Here is a 22,493-nt window from a genome sequence, read left to right as displayed (position 1 = left end):
TTCTACATGACTGTGCTCAATGCAGTGGTAAAATGCTAAATGTTTTTTCCATTTCGTTCCCCACATTAACAAATAGACATAAATAATGCACAACTAAAGACCACTACAAAAGATTCTCCATGGAAGCACTCTGTTTAATAGTTTGGGGCTTTTTCTATTAATTCTTAATGCATAATGAAATGGCTGGTTTCTCACAGAGCACTTTGGACATCGAAAGAAAGTGGAAGTCACGATGTGTATGGAATACCAGAAGGGCTAGGTTTGGAAAGAACCTTGGAGATCATCTTTTTCCAACCCCCTGCCATGGGCAGGGACATCTTCCACTATCCCAGGTTGCTCCAAGCCCTGTCCAACCTGGCCTTGGACACTTCCAGGGCTGGGGCAGCCACAGCTTCTCTGGGAACCTGTGCTGGTGTCCCACCACCTCATGGGGAAGAAAGAAGGGTTTTCACAAGCCAACTGAAGGATGACTGGATATTTTTAATTATACAAAACCACAGTCAATAGCTGCCAATTTTTCAAGAAACTTTTCCATCCTTCCTTCAAACCAAAGTACCTGTGAAGCCATGTCTAGACCACACCTCTCTAATACAATTTTTAAATTATACATAATTAGAGGTGTAGAAAGTAGGGCTGAGTTACATAAAAGCAGACCCCAACAACAAAAATTATGAAATAAAAAAGTGTTTTAGTCAACTCATCTTTAGTCACAAATCCAGAGCAGGAAAGAGGGAGAAAAAAGAAAGAAAACTACTTATTCCACAAAGTCTTGGGAATCTCTTCTCAAACCCACATAAAGCAAAAAAAGGTATAAACATTTCTTACAAACATTGGGGTAACTAAACTTAGTAAAGCCTAATTCCATATATAATTTATATACAAAGTCTTGTAGCCTCTAAAAAGAAACTACTCCATTACTACAACAATAGCATAGGAGCTTTCTGCTAATTATCATCAGTTACAACTTTAACGAGCTTGGAAATCTATTTGGCTTTAGACAAAAAGCTCAAACATGGCTTATATATACTGCAAAAGTCTCAGGCTGGTTGTGTTTTGGTACAGCCATTATGTACCCTGTTCCTATCAGATGCTTAGTTCATGTTGCCAAGCCTTGCTACCCTACTGTGTTCATAAAACCAAAATTTGAATGTTTTCTTGAATCTAGTCAAGAAATTGCCCTATTCCACTATGGTCCAAAGCAAACAGTTACTTGTGCACTCACCACTGCCTGGTTTTAACCAGCATAACGAGCTTTTAGCAGATTTTCAGAGCACAAGTTATTAAAAGCAAATACTGTGTGCCAGCCATGAGGTTTGAAGTTCCTGCTGTGAATATCAGATCTCTTTGTGCCCTCGTCTTCATTTTCAAATGCTGCCTCATCTACACTTCCCTTCTGGAAGTGAGATCCTTCACTATCCCGCATGCAGGTAACATGCAGAACAGTTGATTGTAGTCTTTGCCTGATCAATCCTCTCCCCTTTCTAAAAAAAAAAAAAATTACTTGAAATGTTCCTTCACTGCCAGTCAGCAAAAACAAATATCCTTGTATTGCAACAACCCTCACAGCCTGTCCCAGGTACCTCACACACTTTGGCAAGAGCCACACTTGGGTAGTTTTTCCTTTTTTGGTGACTTGTTCTCCGTGTAAATAGAGCAGGACAAAACCAAACCTAGGGATGGTGCTCTGAGAGGAAGAAGCTGGAAGATTACTTTTCTTATTTTCTGTGAATTTTGGAAACAAATATTTTAAAAGAGTAGCCTGTAAGAAAAATTCCTCTTTTACCTCACTTGTGAGAAGGCACTTTGGGAAATACATTCCCACTCCAAACAAGACAAGTCTCCAAGGATTGTCATTTCCTATCTCCAAGGAGACTCTGCCCACTCAAGCACTTGATGCAAGTCATGACCTGTATTGAATCATGGAATGGTTTGGATTGGAAAGGACCTTAAAGACCATCTCATACCAACCCCTTCCACTGGACACTTTCCACTAAACCAATGATGTCAATCAGCTGCCTCATTTTTACACATATATACTCACCATATTCTGAATACATCAAAATTTGGGTTTATGAAACCATCCAGTATTAAGAATATTCTTATTTTGAATACCCTGACCAGCCTACCTGGAACAGGTTGGGAGGAGGCAGAGATTTAAAGAACATCTCTGGAGGCTCTGCTGCTGGAGATCTGCAGAGGCAAACCTTATCTTTGTGCCTGATACAAAGACATCAACAGTGACAATATTCTCTCTGGGTTTTCTGTTTTCTCAGTCTTTCTATTAAAGCCTCTATTTCTTAAAAAATATTTCCATTTGCCTACTGTAAAATAAACTGCTACTGAGCTACGGGAATTCCAGGTATTTGTAGCTACCCAAACTGACTCATTAGTTCTCAGAATAGTGTGGTAGACGGCTCTAAAAATCACTTTTTCATCAGATGAAGGATGTCTGAGCTTCAGGGGGTAGTTATATATCTGAAGGAAAATGTATTCTAAGGAACAGTTCCAGAACCTACAGTAGAGAATTAGTTGAAAATTGCTGAAAAGTACAAATTAAATGGCTCTTTTAGTAACATGATTCTAGAAATTAGATTGCATTATAGGAAACATGTCACGGCTTGACTTTGGGTGGTTTTGATAACTCAAGAAAAAAGGTTTTTAGAAGATTAAATTTCTTAAATAGTGCCTCTCAAATCAGAAACACTTTTTTTTTCCTAAATTTAAAGATACATATTAAAAAGCCACATGGACTTTGATATAGGTTCTGTATTTTGCAGAATTCAGAGCTGGAAGGAAGAGGGCAAAGAGGAGACAGAGACTACCAAAGAAACCTAAATCATGTTTAACAGTGAGTATGTTTCAGTGGCAGAAAAACACAGAAAATTAATATGCCTTTTATCTGAATAAGCTCTCTATAGAGGAAAAGACTGTAATTTAAATTCCTTGCCTAATAATTATGTATGATTATAACCAGAAACAAGAAACAAGACTCAGATCCAGTTGTTGGTTTTTTCCTCCCCTGTCTCAGCCACCCTTTCTTTCCAAGAGGCAAAGTTTGGAGAGTCCCATTTGCAGGCTTGGTGGCAGCTCCACATGCTGCCATGCCACCTACAATGGAGCACTGAACAACCCAAAGGAAAAGTACATGCAAATTTCTGCCAGCAATTAGCAGGCTTTATGAGCTCACTCAGAATGTTATTCTGTGAATTGATGGAAAAAAACTGTTACTTCTTTCACGAGCAGTTGACATTTGTGAACAACAAGGCACCAGACCATCAGGTGGCTAATTTAAGCATTAACAGTCCTTGGCAGGAAAGACAGCCAGACTGCATGCAGGCATTTATGACAGCATTTCTAAATGTAGGTTTTGGTCTGTAATCCTATAAATGAACATTCTTTTGTGCAATATTTTGACAAACCAGGGGAAAAAATGCCAGGAAAAATCCAGCAGATAGCATGAGTCACACCTTTCCTAAGCCATTTCAGGCATCTGTTACTATGGGACCATATGGATAAAACAGAAGATGCAGGTACCTTTTCCAGTCACAAGTATTCTAAAGATAACCATATGAGTAGAAATGCTAAAAAAAAGAGACTGATTTAATTGTTTGTTAATTCTATGTACTATGCTTGCAACAGCTTTTCTCTTATCACTGTTACAGTTAATTGTGATTCACTGTTGGTCTTGACACTCTGACATCCAAGTGCCAAAACCAAAAGTAAAACAATTCTAACTTTTGAAGTTGTAGTTTTTTGGTTTTCAGGGTTTTTTTGTTGGTTTTTTTTTTTAATTAGGAGTGGGTGTGTTTCTGTGTCAACATTAAGCTCATTCTTCACCCATTTTTTGAAATTTAATCATTCTACTACAAGCTTATTGTACTGTTAGAAAATGGACTAGCTGATCAGAATAAGCTGGAATTGTATTTATTTTCCCCATATCAGAAGGTTGCTGAGTGATGAATGTGCAAATAGCTTTGACACCAGGGGTTAATGGATAATTACCTGTATTTGCATAAAAAATACTTAATCATTGCTTGTTCTTTTGTTTTACAGTAGAAGATGATTCTAAGAGCTATCAGCAGCAAAAAAAAAAAGTAATAAAAAACCCTCACAGGCATGAAATGCTATAAATAACATTTGCTTACCTCATATGTTTCTATATATGTGTTCCAAAGTGCTGGCAGACCTATAAAGAATCAAAACCCTGGAGGCAGAATAGCCCCTGCTGGCTCTACAAATGCCCAGCTGCACTTCAGAGAGAGGTATAACAACCAAAACTCCAACTTTTAACACCAATATGTGCATAAAGGCAAAAATCTTGTGAGAGTTGTTCATCTTCCTCATACCGATCATAACATTAAGAAGTGACAGTGCATGAATCAATAAATATTTTAAGATTTTTGCACTTCATTCATAGTATGATGAATCAGGTTCAGATTTATAAAAGTCCAGGTTATTTTACTGTATTTTCCCATCTGGGGTACCTGAAACATTTCAGGAGCAGACTGGTAACTAATTTTCAAGCTGTTCTCAAGGCGTGAGTGAACTCGAACAATTTCCAAAACCGTGAAAATTCAAAAATTTGAGGAAAGTGCAATTTTCAGGCACTTAAAGAGCTACAAAAACTAAAAATCAAAGTCTAAAGTAATATGCCTTTTCAAATGAAAGATCACATTCAAATACACACACACACACACATATATATATATCTATATGCATATATACATACCATAGAATGGTTTCGTTTGGAAAGGACCTTAAAGATCACCTAGTTCCAGCCTCACTGCCATGGACAGGGACACTTTGCACTAGACCAGGTTCCTCAGAGCTCCACAGATGTAGATACACATACAGATAAAATTCTGTATGTCAGAATTTCAATTCAAGTCAGCTGCTCTAAACTGACTGCAGAAGGTGAATTGGACAGCCACATTTAAAGATTTTTATCACGATATTTTTGAGTAATATCCAAGTCTTAGAATAATTTACCATTATGTTGTGGGTTTTACATGCCTTTTTTTGCTAAATAAGTGTTGCTTTGTTCTGGATTCCAGCTCTTTAAACTGTATCCATACTTTTGGCCCTGATGCAGGACTCTCTGCTGGTTTGGATCCAGCAGAAATGTTAACACTGTCAGAGCTTTCACCTTCCTTCCCTCTTCTCTTCCTTCCACCCTGAAGGTCTTTTTACATATAGTATTTCCTCTCCAACTTCCTTATCAGCAAACCATATGCACAGCTAATCATGAAAGCTGTGTTATCACCTCCGCTCTTCCAATGACAGTTCTAACAGAAATCAGCTTTAAATCAATTACAGCATCAATCAACCTCCCTGCATTCCAAATTCAACAGGACCTTGTGTTTGAAAATATCCACTCCAAAGGAGGCTCTGGCAATATGCACAGCTGACTCTCGTCTTTCTCTCAGTGGCAATGTCTTTTTATCATAATGATAAGCAATGACACTTGAAATAAAAGTGCTGGAAATCTGAATATCATAGCCTGAACAATGTTAGTGTCTCAGGACATTTAAAATGAAAAAGCTCAAATCAAAGTCTAATGCGGTCCATTTTATCTTCTGTGCTTCTTCCTGTCAGGTGAAATAAAAGCACAAATCCACAGAATACACAAGGATTATGAAATGCTCCTGCTTTCCCTGAACACCCTTTGCTGGCCTGCACTGAAGGTAATTGCTGTTGAGTCAGAAATTGCCGAAAAATAAGAGAAGAAGCTGCAAAAGGCAAGTGCAATTGTAGGCATAACACAGAGGTGACATGGTCTGCCTCAGAATGTGCTCTCTTGGAAGGCAGCATCCTTTCATTTGTCCTTTCAAATCTGGCTAGAAAAAGGAATTTATTTGCTGTTAGAAGTTGGTTTTTTTTCCCCAGGTCCAATACACAAATAACACTTCTCTACATTGAAATGTATATTTATTATCTGTCTCTAAAGTTCATATTTCACTGAAATTCTCGCTCTGTATTTTTTTTTCCATTAGTAAAACGTATATATCAACAAGAACTTTGACTTGCACACCCCTCAGGGTCCCACCACACCAGTGCTAGCACCTGTCTGGCTTCACTTACAATCCCAAATACTGCTGAGAATATTATTTGGGCTGATCATACTTGAGATGACCATAGAGATCTTTCAGTCAACCTTCACAAACTGCTGTAATGATATTCTGCTTTGAGATTTCCATGTGTGTAGCCCAGCACTAAGTTTTAAGCAGATATGAAAACAAATACAGCATTAAAACATATCCTAACCTATGTATGGAGGACTATTTTAAGTTGCTTTGCTTCAAAGTGAACCCAGATGTATATGAATATAAATACAAATGGGTTGGCTTTTTAAATCAAAATAAATCAAGAAAGATGATGTTTCTTCCTCTTTTTGTTTACTCCAGAGGAAGTAATCAAGTTGCATTTTGAAAACTAAAGGATATTATAGCAAAATTATTTTACTAGGTACAATTAGAAAATAATCTTATTTCCAATTGTCAGTGAGAAATATGTGCTCTTACTAAAACATTAATTACAGATAATTATTACTTAGAATTAGTTATTTAATTTTTTTTTAATTTTTTGTTTCTATTTAAGGCAGTTCACAAACCTCACTCCCTTGGTGGTTAGAAACTTTCTTTTTAGAAAAAAGCAAACAAAGGTATGAAAACAGTATTCAGTGAGAGCCTTTGACCAAATCAAATTCCCAACCTGAAGGCTTTGTAAATTTTATCCAACATTTCATGAGAACTATTTGCATATCTTTGATCTTCTTGTTTCTTTCTGGGCTGAGTTTTAAGAGTCAAAATAGAAAGAATAGAATAAAATACAGTCAAGTCCAGAGTTGGAAGGGGTCTATAATGACCATCAAGTTGAACTGCCTGACCACTTCAGGGATGACCAAAAGTTAAAGCCTATTATTAAGGAAATAGTCCGAATGGCTCTTAATCATGGACAGGGATGCAGCAAACTCTCAGCCAATATTTCAGTAATGCTCCCAGAGAAAAGGAACCTTCCTTCTAACAGGAATATCCAATCATATTAGCGTTCTTCTGGGAATACAACAAAGAAGTGGTCAGTTTTCTGGTTAAACCTTGTAAACAGTTAGTGGGAAATAAGACAACACACTTTGCGATAAGAAATCAAACTTTGTATCATGGAATAACTTTTTTTTTTTTTTTTTTAATTATTATTTCTCTACACAGACCAAAACCACAAGCAGCCATTTTTTGTTCATTTAACAATCTACAATATTCCTCAAAAGATTTTCTCCCTAATTTTACTTCTGTGTACGTACACTGCCTCTACAGGCACAAGCTCTGCTCAAGCCAGAGGCAGAGGTGAGCATCCTGTAACAAGCAAAAAGGCGTGGATCTTAACAGAGATGCATTTTCAGCTTTTACAAAGGGCATCATCCCCTTGGGAGAGGCACCATTTACTGTTCATTATCCCAGCAATCTTTCCCTAGTATTATAGTTAGTGATGTATTTAGGGAAAATCAACCCAGACCTGTGTGCTTACACTTAAGGATGTGTCCAAGTCTTTCTGTGCTCAGCACAGGCCACTGACCCCAATCCAGCAAAGCACTCAGACATCTCTGCAAAAACCTGAAAGCACACACACAGTGAGAAACTGCAACCTGCATCACCACCAGTTTTGCTCAAAAGCAAATAAACTGCCACCAAAATACTTAAATCACTGCCATGCATGCAAAATGCTCTCTTTCCTGTTCAGTGTGATAAACTCCTCTCCCAGGAGTTAATAGTTTTGCTATATTCAGAGCTGTACAGATAGGGAAGTGCACAGAAGAAAGTAAAGTATGAGTTACTCTGAGCTGACAGCAAATGCTGCAATTTTCCTCAATTTCTACAGTCCAGTCCACAACGCAATCCTCACTGGAATATGGTTAAACATTTAGCAGTTAAATGTGTTTGTCACTCAGCCTCTTGGCTCTACAAAACCTGAAGAGAAACAGACAGGCCACTCTGTGTGTGTCTGTGTTGGAGTGATAATTAGTCTGAACACAAAAAAAAGATGTGCTGCCCTGCACCAAAGACACTGACACAGATGTGGTGTTATCCCATTAGTCCTAATCCCCCTGATAAGTAACAAGCCTTAAGAGAAAACACACAGAGGAGAGGAAAAGAGGCACAACACGGCCAGGTTGGATGAGGCTCTGAGCAACCTGGTCTAGGGGGAGGTGTCCCTGCCCATGGCAGGGGGTGGAACTACAAGATCTGTAAGGTCCTTTCCAACCCAAAGCATTCCACGCTCCTAAGATCCAGCTCACAGTTTTGAATGATACCATACAAATATAAGAATGACAGTTTTGACCTTCTAGAATCTGCTGAAAGACAAAAATGTTTGAAAAATCTGTAGGTTTGGGGGTTTTCACAGAATTTTCTAGGAAAATAATCAGAAATAGACTCTATATACATGAAATGGATTATGCTTGCCTCAAAATTACTATAATTCAAAGTACATTTACAAGACATTTTCTTCATTTGCCACACAGTTTTTAATACTTTGGAACATTTGTTTGGATTTTCTTTTTTTCTCTGAAGTTGTTTCTTGGGAAATCAATAGATCTTAAAAATAAAAATGGTCTAAAGAATTTGCTTTGAAAAATTACATCAGTAGGTTACAAAACATAAAAAAAATCTGACTTCAAGCACAGAATTTCCCAAAGACTCTACTGGGAAGACAAAACTGCATTGAGTATCTGAGGTTATTGTATAGAAAGCCCTGGAGAATTCCGTATTTGCAGATCAGACAACATTTGAATGCCGCTTTAGGAAGGCTGGTTTCTGAGAGGCAGTTGTCGCCCAGAGGCTCTCTGATATTAACAGCAAATCACTCCTGATAGTGTGTTTTTAATCAGAAGCAAGAACATGGTTATGGCATTTTCATCTCACATTAAATATTCATGTAATAGCCATGGGGTGAATAGGAACTGTTCTCCAATGAAATCACTTTTTGGATATAGGTGTCAATATGAAGGAGCCAAAGATGAATCTTTCCTTTTGGTTGCTACAGAAGAGCATGGACAGGAGAGAAGAGTTCTTAAAACCCCAAATGCAGAGTCCCAGGTTGGTTTGTGTTGCCCTGCCATGAACCAGAGCTAAGGTCTCACTGTTTCTGAGTGTTAAAATGCTGCTTTTGTGTTCCACTTTTGTCTGTTTTGGCAACTACAAGTGATCTAACACCATCCACTTTTTGAACCCTCTCAGGTTTTCTTTTTTAATATTGAATTAACATGGTGTTAGGTAGAAGGCAGAGATTTAAGGAGCTATGCCAGTTATTCCATCATAACATAGCTGGGGTTTTTTTCCTCCCCTTCATCTTGTTTTGTGTTATATTTAACCCAAATAGATCCAGCCTTTGCTAATCAACCAATAGAACCAAACTGCCTTCATCCTGCTTATCTAATATGACTTCTTGATGAGATAAAGGCTGCTACTAAGGATATTATTACACTACATTAATTCTAATTTTGGATATAGATATCTTAGATATGAAATTATTGCAAAACATAATGACCCAAATTATAATTAAACCCAATATTGAAGGTGTTGTGCAATAATGAATGACTAATGATGACCCTGCTTCCACTGGAGAAAAAGCAGAGTGCAACCAAAGCTCTTTATCTCCCTGCAATGGGAACATTTCCTTTCCCTTGATGCCCTGGTAGAGGTTTAGCCTTTCTGACACTGTGGTTTGAGTCAAAACCCCGTACAAAGGCTAAAGAGAAAAGCTGATCTATTGAGCCCGTTCTGATATTCTCCTTCTACTGTTTATTCTCCCTGATAAGCATTTCGACCTCGGCTGATGTCACTGCAACACATCAAGGTACGTGGAGCTGAGGAGAGAGAAGGTGAATGACCACGGGCTGGTGTGGGGATTAAACTGAATCTCATCCTGAGGCTTCTGGCAGGCCCTGCCACCACAGAGCAGTGACAGAGATCAGGTACCACTGGCCAAACCACAGAGCAGGGCTGGAGATGCTCAGTGTGTGCAGGAGAACAGGGGCATCACCAGGAGAGCTGATCTCTGAGCTGTCACCTACCGACTTCTGAGGAGAACAACAACCACAGTCCTTAGAAACACCTGAGCAAGACTAAAAGGAATCTTTAAATACCTTCTAAGGTGATTTTAAAGAGAATTAAATACAAGGCTCTACTCCTGGAACTGCTCATACCCCAAAGCTAGCTTACTTCTATTTCACGCCAAATAAAAGCTTTATGAATCACATAATAAAACGTTATGGCTGCTGGCACAATTAATTAGAGATGGAGGACAGCACAACTTTCACCTCAAACAGAAGTGTCATATTAAAAGAAAAAAAGCTGTTAAAATACTGTGACCACAACCATTGCGAACTGATTCAGTACAGAAATTAAGGGATGCTAAGAAAATATTAATTTACAGGAGATAAGGACAGTCTGTGTCACTGTAATGTTTGTAAAACACCTGGAGATCATACTGAGAGGATGGTGGATCGGGACTTCAGATGGCAAACTTCTCATTTCTCTACTGCTACTTATAGCAACAAAAAAAGTGTATCAGCACCTGTACATGGGCCAATGTACATGGGGCAATGAAGTCCATTCCCACATCTGGGGAAAAGAAACTGCTACAATTAACGCAGCAAGCACTGATGTGCAACTTCCTACTCGATACTGAATCTCACTTCTACACTTAGACAACTAAACTCCTTCAAACACTTCAGAAACAAAAATGAATTCAAGAATTGTTCAGGATTGCTTAAAACTGATTACCCTACTGAAGGATGACATAAATGCTCACGGAATGGGAACCCCACTGTGTATTTTATTTGTGGCTGGGTTCACGGAGCACCATCTTTATGTAATTTAGACCATGAAGTCCATACACTTCATGCTGTGCTGACCTGCACTGCCCAAAAAGCCAGGAAACACCCTAAAAATACAGCAAAGGAACAGTTTTGAACCAGTGAGAATAAATGTTTCAGAGGATATTTCTATTTCAAGCACAGGTAACACCCTAAGTGTCTGTTAAGTACCCCTTTAATTCCATTAACATTGACAGAGTTTCAGGTGTGACTGCTTAACCTGAACAGAAAACTTACAGTCCTCGCTCTGAGTTCTACTTCTCTGAAGTGGTGTGGATGGTTAGTTTAGGAGAAACAAAAATATAACAATGCTCAGGTACAAAAAAAAAAGCTAATAGTGGTCAAAACATTCCTTCTGTTCACCAAACATGCTCTGCCACTGCTCTCAGAGGAGACGTGGATTTGGAACCCAAGTTTTGGCAAGAGAGGATTCTCCACATCCCACTCCTTTTACACAAAATGAGCAGTCACCCTTTGCAGTAAATCATTGTGTGACTGCACAGTGACAGCTGAGATGTCACTTGTAACCTCTGATGCCTGATTATGTCATTTAACAGAAACACTCTTCTAGAAGTGCTTATACACACACTGCAGTGCACAGAGATTGGGGATCCGGTTTTGACAGGAGCAGCCAATGATGACACAAGGGTTCATTTATAATCTGCCTGCACATGTCAGTTCTAATTTCAAAAAATGTCCATTTGGAAGGCCTAGAGATTATATGTAAGTATTTTGATTATATGTAATTACTAAACATGTCCTCAAAGTTTGTTTTGGCTTTTTAAGAGAGGTGTTCTTTGCTATAGGATCCAGGAAACTTTCTGCAAAACAAGTTGTTAGTAAATTACACTTCTCTCAGTCTTTTTTTGTTGTTTTTTTTTTGTTGTTATGATGGTTTGTATGGTTTGTTAGGCAGGAGTTCTGCTTGACTGGCTCGATGCAAATTGCAACACTCCGCAGATCCTGAGTGCCACGCTTCTGTCTCCACCAAACCTGATTAACAACAAGCACCCACAAGGAGCTCTGCCTCAGAAATGAAACTTAACTAGGTTGCCTTCCGTGATGTTTACCCACAGGGAATGAGGAAAAATTTGTGTTCCTAGTTAGAAATTTTCCTCCTTGCATGTAAGAGGAAGGAGGTTTCCCCTAGGTATACATCCCTCTGTGTTTATGAACAGATGTAGGAAGGAAGCATAGTTTATAGTATACTAGTTTTAAATTGACTCATTTGTGATTTCATTAAAATGCAGAATAAATTTGATATCCCCAGGCAATATTTCCACAGAATTCTTTAGGTTAAGGTTTCCTATTTCTCTAAAAAGCAAAGCAGATTTTCTAAAGGCTTGCAGATTTTATATATCACTAAAAGTGCTGTTCAAAGAGGAAAGGAGAAAAGAACAAATTTTTTCCTCAATATTCTTCATTACTTCTTAAAACAGCATATATTACACGAACCTCAGAAACCTAATCAGAAGGTTAGAGAGCTTCCACTTGTGGAGCACCTATGAAAAACCCACACAGAATAAGTCTTTGCATATGTTACAGTCTTGAATTCTTTTTCTCTCTTTCTGATAATGTATTTATTCTGGATCAGATTAATGTGATTTTAGACACTAAGAAATTAAAGAGAGCTGTTGGTATGAAATTATATAGAGCAAGAAACTACAATATTGCTGCCTTCGTCTCTAGAGTCCGTAAAATATACATGAATATTACCTAAATTCCATGATGGATAAAAAAAAAAGGTTCTACAGTTTACCATTCTACATTCTATATAAAATTTAATCTTACAAACTACTTTGATGATGAACAATCAACTTTGGTGAACAATAAAAAGTATTAATGTACTTCTGGTTAAATATTAATTAGGGCCCAGAAAATTTTTATTGTTAATGACATGTCTAAAAATGCCATTAGTGACCCTATATGCCATCCCCAGACAATTTTTGAGCTGAGGCTTAAAAATTTGGCACACACCGTGTGCATCTGAAACACTGAGATGAAAAATCATTTCAAAACTTTGTCATGGGAGATTTAGTCACAACCAATTACAGTGAGATTTTACACAGGCAGTAAAAGATAACCCCAGACCTGTGCTGCAGGTGATCAAGGGATATTATTCGTTCAAAAATACCCATTTCTGCAGTTGCAACCACAGTAATTAACAAAGAAAGTGAAAGGCAGATACTTTTGACAGAGCAAGCAAGTCTCACCACAGAGGGTTTGGACTCCTTCAGCTGCCAGCTTGTGTCAGCCTCCTGGAATTACCTTTTCTGGCTTAATTCCTCTTGACTGGAGTATTCCTTACACTACAAAGCACTGAACTGTGGGATACATGGATTTTAGCTGAAATTGTGCAGTCTTTTACATTTAACTGTCTTGTTAACAGCTGGACTTTTAGTCCAGTACCAGGAATCACTTAACAAATGTATGAATTGCTGCCTAGGCAGGAGATGTTGTATAGAGGTTATCTGAAATATTTCTCTGGTCAGTAAAGCCATAGGGTAAACAATGCAAAACAGTGATTATTCTACTCTGCTTATGGTAAAGATATAATAGAAATGTAGGGGGAAATAATTAAGACAAAAGCACCTTCATTTTTCCATAATGTTTCCACCTTACAGATCCATCATTACAGCTGTTATTCCATGAACAAAGAATGAAATCTGCTTTTGAAAGCTCGACTGAAGTTTTTTGGCTTTGTGACAGAACCAGTTCAGATCTGTTTGCTTCAAATAATCTCACTGCTCCTTCAGCAGTTCTCATACCTGAACAACGGCAGCAACATAAGTGATGTAACAGGTTCTACCACTAAAACCCTCTCAGAAATGAGGAGATTTTAACATGAATGCCACATTTCTTGGTCTCACATTCTACTACGAAAAAAGAGTGGAATGATTTTTGTGCAGTATGCTTTGTTAGCATACGGAGCTTATTTATAAACCGGCTCTTTGCAAAATCCTGACCCTTAGGCTGTTGCAAACTATTCAGGGAGAACAAGAGAAATAAAGACTAAGGGATGAGGAAGACCATGAAACTGGGTCAGAGTTCACTCCCCAATTAACGAGATCTGCTGGGAGTCTTGAACTTTTCTAAAAATTGGACTTCAGAGGGAAACATGCAGCATGACCGAAGTATCTGTGACTGGCCTGAATTAGACTGCAAAAGCAATGGGGACAGCCAGACAAATACTTTTCTCTCCTGCATAATACAGGCAAGAAGTGATGTAAAAGAAGGCAGCATTTCCCAAGTGGCCCCCAGAAGGTAAGTGCTGCAACCAAGGCTTTTATTAATTCTGTCTGAACTGCTTATCTTCTGAAGAGCCATTTCTCTCACAAAGAGATGAACACTTCATTACAAAGATGGCTGGAGAGGCAAATGTGGGACCCACTGGGAACTCGAGGTTGGAAGCAGAAGGCATTCCACTAAGTAATAAGTCCTATTTACCACATATGGGGATTTCCTTTCATTTTGGTTTTGTGCTAAACAACTGTAAGCGAGGGAAAAAGGCAGGCTCCAAAAACCTTAATTTACAAACAGCCTTGTTCTCTAGACAGGGTGGGGGGAAATAGATGTATTCCACTTGTTTAGGATAGAACAGCTCTGAGAACAATACAAATTGAGCAGAAAACAACTATGGGCTACAGAGTGATAGAGGGACTATCACTCCTCTGATGTCAGCTTCCAGTTTCAGCTCAAATCCATGTATTTCTTCCCATTAATAAGTGCATATCTTTACTACTTATCTACTTAAATGAATAAATTAAGTTCTTCTGTAAACGGATGTTATACCAGGTATTTCAAGAGTTTAGAAGACTAAATTTGGGCAAACATACTCTGGAGCACATCCACAGATCTCAGTTTCTCTCTGAGCTTGCAAACACTGAAAGTCCTGTGAAAAAAAAAAACAAACCAACAACCTTTTGATGGTTTGTGCATTGCTCAATTCCAGATCACAAATGGCTAATTAAAGATTTGTTACTTTTGCAAGGTTTCAGCTCTGAAGAGTTACACTGAAAGTATGTGAAGATTAAATATCTCTAGGCCAAATCTGCCTGTCTAATCAACAGATTAATGCATACCAATATTGGTGAAGAATCCATGTAGCAGGGGACCTTCCCTTTGACACCTGAGACTGCGCTTATATATAAATAAAGATTTTAGAGGGGGCAGATATGGAAGAATCTGTCCCATGCTGGTGAAAGAATGGGAAACAAATCAGAGGGGAAAATAACACTGCATCATTTTCATGGGTGTATGGAACATGCCCTGTGGAAAAAGCAAAGGACCAGTAAAGAAAGTAAGTGCAAAAATGTAGGAAAATACAGTAAAGATGCATTATTTTTTAGATGTTTATACCTTGGCTAAATACAGGTATGAAGAATAAAGATAAATGTGTGTATCATGGGCAGGAGCAAGAATAGAATGTGTGTACTCTCAACAACATTTTTTAATGTTTGAATGAAGAAGGTTTTGGACTACTTAAGGAAAGGAGGGATAAAGGAATTTGGGAAATGCTTCCTTGCTTCATGGAACCTTTAGAACACATCCCAAGAAAGGCTGTACTGTTTGTATGGAATCATCAGGCAAAGAATGTATCTTCCCTTTAATCTCTCTCTGGAACACTGGACATATTTCATAGACTGAAATATCCTGATATTTAGCTTAGCTCATGTAAATAACACTAAAATTGCTGCAATATATTGCTCCTCTGTTTCTCAGCAGAAGAGAAACAACTGAGAGCAGGGTTTGGTCTGGGAAGGCAGCAATCTCCACAGTAACTCCTGTTGCGAGTCCTTTCAGGAACAGATACAAAGCAGAGCTTTTTCCCATAACCCTCCAAAAATATTATGTTGGATTCTTGTCAGCTACCAAATTATGAAGCTGTCTGTGACTGAACTTATCTGCCACTTGCCACATCTCACGTGGAAGAGAAGACATCCCTTTCAAGAGCACTCGCAGGAGCTGTGACTTCTGACATCTCTAATGCTTGCTTAGAAGAGTAACAGGAAAATTGGTCTGTCTGAACAATATTCAATTCAAAAAGCAATTTACATAGCAGAACAACACACAACAGGAAGAACACTTTTAAAACAGAAAGAGCACTTGCAAACGAAGTATTCAACAGAATTTATCTTTTAATTGTAACTATATACACAAAACACACACTGTAGGCATAGTGGATGGCAATGCTCAGTTGTTCTCATCCTTGACCCAATTTCAAAACATTAGATAAGATGTCAGGAAACCATTTTGAGGGATGGTGAACATTTGCACCTCAGGACTTGTATAATACTATTTTCTTCAATATTTCATCTGCCTGTCTTACGCCTTTTTAGTTGGAATGTTCTTTATTAGCCTCACATAACATGACCGAGTGCCAAAAATACAAGCACTCTAAATGCTCAGGATATTTCTCTCTTGAAAATGGTAAGGATAATTGAATACTACTTGCCTGGGGAGATTAGAGTTGCAATATGTCTTATATATCCTAGCTGATTGGGTAATATACTTAATGGAACATACCTGGGAAGATGAACTGCTTATCTGGCCATAGCATATGTCTCCAGGAAAGATAAGACACTTGGCTTTTTTTTTTTTTCTCCTGAACCAACAGTTCTTGATAATTCACCTGTTTGTTCATTTGCATATACTGAATGTTTTATGAAGCCTTTTACATCCACTCATCAAGAGGAAAATGTGGAGAGCAGTGGCAAGCAAGCAGCAGCTCTCTGACATCCCTGAGCTCCCCTGACCCCTTCACCATCAGGTCTCCCCGGACAGAACAGCAAATCAGACACCTTCTGCACATCCCATGGTCTGTAAAAGAGCTGTGGCAGGAAAAGCTGCAGACCAGTGAGATTAGTCAGCCTTGCAAAGAGTCTGGCCTGAAATTTTAGCCCTTACCACACCAATTAGCATCCTGGCACAAAGTTAAATCAGATCCCTCCTTCACCTCACAGCCTCTACTGCTTGTCAGCAATTGCCAGAAAGACACCTATGGCCAGCAGGAAAAGTGCAGGTAAAACCAATTGAGATACCCAGCAACTTCTTTTCCTGCAATTCTCCTTTGCCTGTCTCATCTCAGGAAGAACATTGCCAAAAAGTACCAGGCATGAGCATTTTGTTTTAGGATCCTTCTTTTCAGAAAACCCTTTTATTTACTGATCAGAGATGAGAGGTACTGTTCTGTGAGAGGGTGCAGGCAGCCTCCCCTGACTTGGAGTCATTCCATCCCAGAGCTTTCCTGGAAAGGTAGGAGCAAACAGCAGATAAGTGGAAATGGTCCTTGGTAGGACAATCTTTGTTTAGAGAAGGGATTTTAGTCACAAGTAATCAGAGTGGGGTCCAGCTTGGAATTCAGTCTGGTGGATTTGTGTGAAAGCTCATGGAGCTGCAGAGTAAAGTCCTGTTGGGCTCTGACAGCTCAGCAGGTGGGTGCTCATCAAGAGCACAGCTCTCTCCCAGGAATAAAGGCAGCACTCGTGGTGAACAGAGGCAGGAAACCAACATGACAAACACCATTTCTAAAGTCATTTGGCTGAATCATGGTTAAAGTCAAGGAAAAGGCATATGAACAAAAAGGTCTACAAAACTTAAAAAACCCTGAAGATTTCTTTGGTGCATTTTGCTGTGCCACATGTAAATCCTAAACTACCTATGCTTCCAAGGGTCAGAATTCCAACCTCTCACTTTCAGTACTCCACAGAAGGATCTATTTCAGGAAGGCAAAAAAGCTCCAGAGAAAGATGTTGACAAAGGATAGAGGAAGAAAATGGCTTTTGGCAAATTCCTTTTTACTTTCATTACTAAAGCAAGGGAATAGACACCTTTTACTGCCAACAAACCTGCTAGCCAGTAGCTCACAACAAAATGACTTAATAGCTTTAATAAGTGAATCATTTCCTATATTAAGTTACCAATAACTATAAATACAGTTATGACAGCTGAAGTTCCATAGTCTTGGGGAAGCAGGTCACCCTAGGGCCATGTTTTCTCACAGTAGCATGTTCCTGATTTAAAGGTCAGTTTGATGAGCTCAACTTCAAAAAGCCACTGAGTCACCACTACCATGGCAGGAACAACTAGTCCATGGTTCAGGGACATTACATCACTTAAAATTGCTGATACTGCTCACAATTGAAAAGTAAACAAACAGAAAATAAACCCAGACAAAAAAGAATTGGTATAAGCTTGTCTGTAGCCCTTTATTTAGTCAGAGTAGGTATTACTGAAGGCTGAACACCTACAGTAGTAAAATATTGGTGTAAATTGCCATAATTCCACAATAAATTCAACGGTGTTCCCTTTGAGTTTAGTGAGAACAGTGAATTGGATTGAATTTATACTGTATTAAAACATTAACAGGATAAGAACATTCATAGAATCACAGAAGGGTTTGGGTTGGAAGGGACTTTAAAGATAATTTCATTCCAAACCCCTGCCCCAGGCAGGGACACCTTCCTCTAGACTTGATTGCTCAAAGTCCCCTATGTGATCAGGGAACGTCTTCCTGACATTTAAAATACTGTCACTTTTAAACATTTCAAAATATTTTCTTTCTATTTGTTGCAAGCTATCAAATGTTGTGAACAAAACAGTTGTGAAAAGCCAAGTAGAAGATCTAAAATGTCTTTCTACTTTTAATACAGGGCAGTGTTTCAGAACAGGGTACAGTTTATGAAAAAAAACCCTCTTTTCCTCTGCTCCTTTTCTTACTCCCTGTTGTTGTTTTCCTTTTCTTTGTGACGGTTTTCCACTCAGGTTCTGTCAAAAGAACTGTTAAGTTTTACTGTCTACATCTAAAAATGCCTTTCAATAAAATGAACCCACAGGTGCAGTGCTTTGAAGGGAGTAACTTTTCCAGCTTGGACAAAATGATAGAATTTTATTGACAATAAAGAACAAAACGAAAAAGAATGGTGAAGAGAAATAAAAACACACCTCGAGCCATACCTTAAATCAGATAATTGTGGCACTAAAGATGGGACAGTAAAAGGGAGCAAGAGCAGTATTTGAGGGAAGGAGAAATCCACCTACTTTGATATACCTCATTTGGGCGGATATTTGAGGCATTATTCCAGATATTTTGAAAATGGAGAATTTGACTGGGCTTCTCCCCTGGAAGACTGATCTTAAAAACACATTTTCTTTTTTTTTTTTTTTTAGTGTCCAGTAACATTATGAAAAATGGAATGGAAGAACTGATTCACTAATTCACATAATCATTCAGAGTCCAACAGAAGGCAATAAGTAGTTCAACATTAATTGCATTTGTGGAAATGAAAATGCCTCAAAACCACTCAAATTGATGCACAGCCCTAATACTCCTAAACACTTAATGCCAGCATAAAATGATCACCACCACACCAATCCATTTTCAAACCTACAATTCAAACTTCAAATTCCACCCTGCCAGTGTGGCCTCTTCTCCACCCAAATATAAAGCCAAACTGAAACGTAAATTTTAAATGAAACATCCATGTGGCACAATAAATAATAAAATAATTATAAAGTGGTTAAGAGTAGTTTTGATCTGTGTTTGCTTAGAATGGTCAACTGCAGAAGCAACACAAGTCAATGCCTGCCGATAAAACATTTTGAGTATGAAGTGCAATACATCCCTGAATGCTTTCAGTCTTCATGTATATATTTCCCCAAGACTAAACTGCATAACAGCTTTATACTTTCATTCCTTTGTTTTCCACAATAAATCCTCAAAAATATCTAAAGAACAGAAGTTCAAGGTCCAGCTGCTCTCACAATCAACTTTATCTTTCAAAAGAGTTGAAACAAATTAGATTAAATTGATTATCTTGAATTTTATTGTGACTGGGGAGCATGCTGTTTCCAAGCATTCAGATAAATTGCATCCCTTTGAGCCTTCCTATACCCTGCTGTGGTACAAGGAACCCATGAGTTCTAAGTTTATTTTTAAAAGGTGGAATATGCCAAGCTGGGGGAAGAAATTACAACTGGAAGGATGAAAGCAAAAGAAAAATATAAATAACCAAGAAGTTTCTGTTCCTTTGACTGTGGAGCATGTTACCTGTCTGGCTTCACATCATTCAGCAACCACAGAGAGAAACTTAGGTTTGTGTTCTGTTCTTTAAGAGAAGGAGTAGCCAGACTTCAGAGTTGCAGTTTTTATTTAAGCCTTGATTCTCTGCTCCTGGTGAAGAACAGCGAGATCACGTGGATTTGAGTGTCTTGACAGAGCTTTTCAAGTAAATGAAACTAATTTGGATGAGCTTACTTGATTAATAAAATCCTCAAGCTTCAGAATGCTTCATTTTGATGGACAGGAAAGAAAACATACAAAGCTGTGTGAGAGAAGAAATGTGAGCACGTTACTGAGCTGGCAAGAAGCCTTGCATTGTAACTCTCTTTTGATAACCATGCTCAGGATGTCACCCTGTGTTTGCTGTATGTGATGTATCTTGCCCCTCCCTAATTAAGCGGCATGTAATAGAAATAAAACACTTTCCAAAGGGTTGCCATCAATTGCTTTTCTAATGGTCTACCTTTTAGTTACACAGAAAAATCTAAGGATTTCTAGATTCTAGAAATCTAGAATCCAACTGAGCCAACAAGAAAATTTATTTAAAATTCCAGATGAAAGAGCAGAAGGCCAGATTTTGAAATCCCACATTAGGATATGGTACATAGCAGCTCCCATATACTGACAGTGAATAAAAACAGAACTTATTTTAATGACAGTATTTTTAAATTGGTTTTGAAGTACTACTGTGACTCCCTAATGTGAAACTCAAAAATTGAAAACTGAGTGAAGTTATATGCTAACATGTTGCATATTTCAAATCTTCCATCAGTTTAGCAAGCACATTCATACATCACTGACATTCATTTATAATTCATGAAACGTTTCTCCACATTATCAGATTCGAAAACATGTTTCTGCTTTTGTTTTGAAAATGCTACAATGAGAAACATGGAAAGATTTGAGAAACTGCAAAGAGGAAATCAGCAAACAAAATTTGCTCCAATAACCAAATCCTACCTGCAAAATCTGCCTGGCTGAGCAGATTAATTGTTCTTTTGATGCTCTCTTGGCAAGATAAACCACACAGAAATAGACCAGGACTCCAGAAGCTCTCATCACTTGTCAGCTTCGTGCAGGGATCAAAGCTTCACAGCCACACACAGGTTTGAGGGAAATGAGAAGGGGCTACCTGAAGTCACAACAGCTTCTACAGCAATGCCCTCAGGAGCACCAGAATGATTTAGGTGCCTCCACCTTCACACATTAATGATGGAAGTGCCTCAGTCTGCAGTGCTGAGGTGCTCTGGGAACACCCTCCCCTTAACAGTGTGCACTCCCAGTCTTGCAGCAGTGCTAGAATCACCATGGGTATTAAATTTGCTTAAATAATTTGCACTTCTTTCTCACTTAAAACCTGACTCAAAACCTGTTTTGGCACATGACAAGCTTGAAGCACATCTGCCTTCACGAAGTCACTTCCAGGGGATTCACTCGTATGGTGAGTATCAACCATCATTTGTAGTAATAGAGATGGAAAGGGGCAGGTAAAGATATCTTCACACCATCCATGGGAAAAGATTTCTGCAGTTTAAAACCAGAAAATCTGAAGTTTTGCCTTTTCAAGCAAACCTAGTATGTTTGCTATAATTTTAGCTGTAGGAGTTACTAAGGTTGCTCTTTGTCTTGTTTGTTAGTAAAGCACAAGAATGAGAATAAACAGAATAAGAATATTTACAGAAGCGTGCTCATTAGAATAAAGTCACCATTCCTTGCAAGTTTTCATCCTTCTGTGTAATAATTATAGCTCAAACCCCAAGGTTAACGTGAGTAAACACAGTACAATAAACACAGCACTTGAAGGATCAGCACCACATCTCTCCCAGTGAGAAGCTCCACGCAGAGCACAGACCAAGATGAGACAATCCACAGTTACAGAAAGGAGGAAATGTAAAAAAAAAAGCAACTTGTACACTAAGAGTATAGTGAAAGATGTTTTCTTGCAAAGTATCTACGTGGTTTCTTATTAGTCTCAGAGACACCTGCAGACAAACCTCGTCAATAAAGAGTCACACACTGCTGTTATTTCTGTTTTGAATTTTACACGGCAAATTACTCACAAAGATGTAAACTGTTTTCGCAATAATGAGATTTTAACCTGTCTTTTGAGGGGTTTTTTCCTTGATTAATGGTAAATTACTGTGACTGTTCAATGTCTTTCAGTAGTCTACTTCTACATATTAACAACAAGGTAATTATGGGTAATTCATTTTAACAAAATTAAAAGCTTTCACATGTGCTACTTTCAGCCCAAAGATGATTTGCATTTATTCCGATAAGACTACAGCACATGGACAGGTGCCAGTACTTTTCCAATTGCCAGTTTACTCCTGGAGTTTTGCACAGATTCTACTTTTTGTTTCTGAAGTCCTTTTATTCAACTTCCACACCAGAACAACTTCTCAAGCTTTTGAAATGAAGCCCAACATCATCAAAATCAACACAAGCAATTCCTGTTCCAGTGAGGCAGCCTGCACCTGGCATTCAGCAAAGACCCTGGGAAGGCCTAGGAGGGGGTGGAGTGGCTTTTTAATTGCTCCAACCTGTCCTGCTGCCTTGCAC

General features: G+C 38.4%; 1 protein-coding gene across 1 annotated transcript in view; it reads right to left on the bottom strand.

Annotated features, from left to right (window-relative positions):
* The window catches only part of LRP1B (LDL receptor related protein 1B), a 639,031-nt gene that overhangs the window by 415,949 nt on the left and 200,589 nt on the right, over positions 1 to 22,493 (bottom strand). The gene's annotated exons all lie outside the window — the stretch shown is intronic.

This window comes from Corvus kubaryi, unplaced genomic scaffold, assembly GCF_017639235.1.
Source record: "Corvus kubaryi isolate FWS band 111438036 unplaced genomic scaffold, C.kubaryi_AGA036_p1.0 37396, whole genome shotgun sequence".
Classification (NCBI taxonomy): Eukaryota; Metazoa; Chordata; class Aves; order Passeriformes; family Corvidae; genus Corvus; species Corvus kubaryi.
This window is presented reverse-complemented; position numbering and strand designations above follow the sequence as displayed.